The 5238-nt window shown below is 51.3% G+C and overlaps 1 non-coding gene across 1 annotated transcript; it reads left to right on the plus strand.

Annotated features, from left to right (window-relative positions):
* Positions 1–2568: 2568 nt before the first annotated feature.
* LOC118431153 lies at positions 2569–4384 on the plus strand. Its single transcript, XR_004832942.1, has one exon. It is a non-coding gene; the product is annotated as a small subunit ribosomal RNA (ribosomal RNA).
* Positions 4385–5238: the final 854 nt, after the last annotated feature.

Raw genomic sequence — 5238 nt, forward strand, 5'->3', positions numbered from 1 at the left:
GGCATGACCACAAACACCACTACTACTAAAACACAGTCATCTATTTCTCACGAAACTAGCAACTGTGACATAAGCTCTTTACTTTTGAATCCATTTGACCTGAATGAAAATGTAAGTGAATCGCCTTTCCCATCCCTTGACCCTGATGTAAACTACTATCATAGTTTCTCCAATAACAATACACAGGACTACAACATTGGCACTTTGAACTTGAGCACATGTCTATCAAGTAAAGATGCATCAAATGTTCCATTTGAATGTTAGAAGCCTTCCGCGCCACTTTGAGGAACTCAATAAATACCTATACACCCTGAATCATAGTTTTTTCAGTCATTGCTATTACCGAGACTTGGCCTACTGAAATTTCTTGTTAAAATTATAATATTCCTGGATATAAAAACATTCATCACTGTAGACATGACAAGATAGGAGGTGGGGTTTCTCTATATATAGGAAATGACTTATCATATAAAGAAAGAAAAGACCTGGAGTTTGAAACCTATGAGTCAGGCTCACAGTGCATCTTCATTGAAATTTGCTCAAGTGGCGATGATGGGAAAAAAGTCATCATTGGCTGCGTATACCGGCCTCCTAATACCGATTTTCTACAATTTAATGATCAATTGACAGAGTGTTTGACTAAGATTAACGAAGAAAAGAATGTATGTTATATATTAGGGGACTTCAATATTGATTTACTTAAAACCTCACATTTTCCTACTTCAGACCACGTAAATAATCTCTTCTCTTCCTCATTCTTCCCTCTTGTGCATAAACCTACCAGAATCACCCCACATTCTGCTACTTTGATTGACAATATATATATACAAACACACTTGACTCCAACTTAAAGGCTGGAATCATGGTCACAGACATTTCTGATCACTTCCCAATTTTCTTAATATATGGAAACTTTCACTTTACTCTTTGACGAATCATTTCCAACGAAAACAGCAAAAATCGGCAAACGTTCCCACAGAAAACCTTGGTTGACCCGTGGCCTGCTCAATCAATTAAGAAGGGAAAAAAAAACTCTGTATGAAATACGTCAAAAACCGAACCCCCCTGAGCGAAAGTACATACAAAGAATACAAAATTTAACTAACTCATTTATTAAGAATTGCTAAAAAGAATTATTACCACGGAAAATTTACGGAAGCGTCGAAAAATTCAAAGCAAACTTAGAATTTAATTAACAATTTATAAAATCGCTATGATAAATCTAAAGTTGCCCCTCACAAATTACAAACTGGAGCACAAGCTATCAAAGATAAGAATAAGATGTGTGAAGAATTTAATGATTTTTTTGTTAACGTAGGTCCTACCTTGGAAAGCAAAATACCAAACGTGGCAAAGGATCCTCTCGATTACATCAATACCCATTTGAAAAGTAAACTAACGTCATTTGAACCACCTTCTACAGCAGAAGTTTTAGATATAGTACGAAATCTGAAAGATTACGCTGCCGGACACGACGGAATCAGTGCGAAGATACTAAAAATTTCCCTACCTTAAGTTATTGGTCCTCTTATACATATATGAACTTTATCTATCCAGAACGGCGTGGTCCCTAAGTCAACGAAAATTGCTAAAGTCATTCCCATATATAAAAGTAACGATCCAACCTCAGTTAGTAATTATCGCCCAATTTCGGTTCTAACATGTATATCTAAGGTCCTCGAAAAACTAGTTATAACCGCCTTCTAAAACATCTAAATGAAAATAATATATTGTACAAACATCAGTACTGATTCCGAAAGGGCTACTCCACCTCAATGGCACATATTCACTTATTCAATTGACAAGATTTCGACAGCGATAGATAATAAAGAGTTCACTTTAGGGATTTTCCTCGACCTGTCCAAGGCTTTTGATACCGTAAATCATTCAATCCTACTGAAGAAACTTACAAAATACGGCATTAATGACACAACAATAAAATGGGTTTCCTCATATCTTTAAGACAGACAACAGTATGTAAGTATACATGATACTCGATCAACAATGAAAGCAAACTCTCTCGCCAGTCGTTTTGCTACCCCGCCGACCAGGCTGCCACTCCCCGCGAGGGCAGCCGGAGGTCGACAACCGGCTTGGAAGGCGGCCGTTCCTTCGCTCCTGCGGGCGAGGACGGCCGTGCCGAGGGCGTCCGGAAGCAGCGCCGGGGCCAAAGGCGCCGCGGAGGCAGCGCCCGGGTACCCGCCAGTCGGGACCCAACGGCGACGGCTCGCCCCTTCCGTCTGCGTGCGAGTACGCCTTGCGGACTCGGCGGTTCGATACCCGGCCGTCCGCCTTCCCGGCGGACGCGTCGGTCGTGAGAGTGCGGGACCGTTCCCTCGCGGGGACGGCTCGGGCGTTGAAGGGAAGCAACGGTCAGGTGTGGCCGGGAGTTCTGCGCTCAGGCTCCCGAGGGTTTGCGGCACCGCTGCGCATTCCCATCTCACGGCAGCGACGGACTTTGGCGGCGGCGGTGCTGGGCGCGCGGCCGGCCGGTCGAGGCAGCACCTCGGTGCGCGTCTCCCGGCGGCCCGCGACTGCCCGCCCGCCCTGCCGCCAGGGCTTCCTCGCTACCTGGTTGATCCTGCCAGTAGTCATATGCTTGTCTCAAAGATTAAGCCATGCACGTGCAAGTTTAAACTGTCTCAGTGAAACTGCGAATGGCTCATTAAATCAGTTATGGTTCCTTTGATCGTCACATCCTACATGGATAACTGTGGTAATTCTAGAGCTAATACATGCGGAAGAAGCGCCGACCTCACGGTCTGGCGTGCATTTATCAGACCAAGACCAACCCGGGGTTCGCCCCGGTCCCTTTGGTGACTCTGGATAACCCAGCCGATCGCACGGTCTTCGCACCGGCGACAGATCATTCGAATGTCTGCCCTATCAACTTTCGATGGTAGGTTCTGTGCCTACCATGGTGGCAACGGGTGACGGGGAATCAGGGTTCGGTTCCGGAGAGGGAGCCTGAGAAACGGCTACCACATCCAAGGAAGGCAGCAGGCGCGCAAATTACCCACTCCCGACTCGGGGAGGTAGTGACGAAAAATAACAATACGGGACTCTTTCGAGGCCCCGTAATTGGAATGGGTACACTTTAAATCCTTTAACGAGGATCTATTGGAGGGCAAGTCTGGTGCCAGCAGCCGCGGTAATTCCAGCTCCAATAGCGTATATTAAAGTTGTTGCGGTTAAAAAGCTCGTAGTTGGATCTTGGGACCGGGCTTGCGGTCCGCCGCGAGGCGTGTCACTGCTCGTCCCGGCCCTCCCCGCCGGATTCTCCTTGGTGCTCTTAACTGAGTGCCTCGGGGTGCCGGAGCGTTTACTTTGAAAAAATTAGAGTGTTCAAAGCAGGCCTGGCGCCTGAATAGTGGTGCATGGAATAATGGAATAGGACCTCGGTTCTATTTCGTTGGTTTTCGGAACGTGAGGTAATGATCAAGAGGGACGGACGGGGGCATTCGTATTGCGGCGGGAGAGGTGAAATTCTTGGATCGCCGCAAGACGAACCACTGCGAAAGCATTTGCCAAGAATGTTTTCATTGATCAAGAACGAAAGTTGTGGGCGCGAAGGCGATCAGATACCGCCCTAGTCACAACCATAAACGATGCCAACCAGCGATCCGCCGGCGTTACTTCGATGACCCGATGGGCAGCTCCCGGGAAACCTGAGTTTTCGGGTTCCGGGGGAAGTATGGTTGCAAAGCTGGAACTTAAAGGAATTGACGGAAGGGCACCACCAGGAGTGGAGCCTGCGGCTTAATTTGACTCAACACGGGGAAACTCACCCGGCCCGGACACAGTAAGGATTGACAGATTGAGAGCTCTTTCTTGATTCTGTGGGTGGTGGTGCATGGCCGTTCTTAGTTGGTGGAGCGATTTGTCTGGCTAATCCCGATAACGAACGAGACTCTGGCATGCTAACTAGTTCGGCGATCCCGCGCGATCGGCCGCAACTTCTTAGAGGGACAGCCGGCAGTAAGCCGGACGAGATGGAGCAATAACAGGTCTGTGATGCCCTTAGATGTCCGGGGCCGCACGCGCGCTACAATGAAGGCATCAGCGAGTCTTTCGCCTTCGCCGAAAGGTGCGGGTAACCTGCTGAACCGCCTTCGTGCTAGGGATCGGGGATTGCAATTATCTCCCATGAACGAGGAATTCCCAGTAGATGCGTGTCATCAGCGCGCGTTGATTACGTCCCTGCCCTTTGTACACACCGCCCGTCGCTACTACCGATTGAATGGTTTAGTGAGGTCAGTCGATCGGCCCCTCTCGGGCCGGCAACGGTCTGGAGGAGCGCCGAGAAGCCGATCAAACTTGACCATTTAGAGGAAGTAAAAGTCGTAACAAGGTTTCCGTAGGTGAACCTGCGGAAGGATCATTACCGAAACGAAGCAGACACTACTCGCGTGTCTACTTGCAAACACTTCGTGGCAAGGAGCGGGCGGTGCCCCCGGGCCTCCCTCCCGCTCCGACCCTCTCTCTTCCTTACCGCCTCGACAAGGTGGCGCTCCGACGGTGCTCTCGCGTCAATCGCTCGTCGTCGAGCGCGGGCGGAGAGCCAGGAGCGCCCAGGCCGACCCGCTTGGCGGCGGGACCCGGCAGCTCCCTTGGAACGTTGGTCGGGCGCCTTGAGTGCGCGCCCGTCGTTCCCCAGACTCAACCAGCGAGCCGCCCCGAGTAGCCCGGTCGAGGACGGAGTCAGGTCCTCCCGGCGCGAAAAGTCTTGGGCGGGCGAGCGAAAGTGGGAGCACCTATATCCTGGCGGAGGGGCGTCGCGTCGCGGGTTTGCGCGGAATGGGGTCGCGGTTTAGTCTCACGGCGGGGCCTAGGTGAGACGGCCTTCCCCGGCACCCCGGCGTGGCGTTTCGGTCTCTGACTCGATGCAATCCATCTTGCGGACGAGTGACCTACCCTTAAGCGTCGGACTTCGAGCGGGCGTCCGCGGTCCAAGGCCTCCTTTGGGCAGAGGGGAGGACTGCCGTCTCGGTCGCCGCCGGCCAGCCACCGGCGGTCTCGACCGGATGCTACACTCCCCGAGGTCTTCAAGAGAAGGGCGGGCGCAATCGACCCCTCCGTGCGTCCAGCCGTGTCCGGCCGGCCGGCAGTGATGCTGAGGGGGCGCAGCGGTCTTCGCGGCGGGTCCCGGTTCGCGGAGCGACCCCCAGCCCTTCCGCTCGTTCGCCGCCCTTCAACGCGAAGGGCGACACCCCACGTCTCTGAAACGACGGTGCCGAG

This window comes from Branchiostoma floridae, chromosome 1 (assembly GCF_000003815.2).
Source record: "Branchiostoma floridae strain S238N-H82 chromosome 1, Bfl_VNyyK, whole genome shotgun sequence".
Taxonomy (NCBI): domain Eukaryota; kingdom Metazoa; phylum Chordata; class Leptocardii; order Amphioxiformes; family Branchiostomatidae; genus Branchiostoma; species Branchiostoma floridae.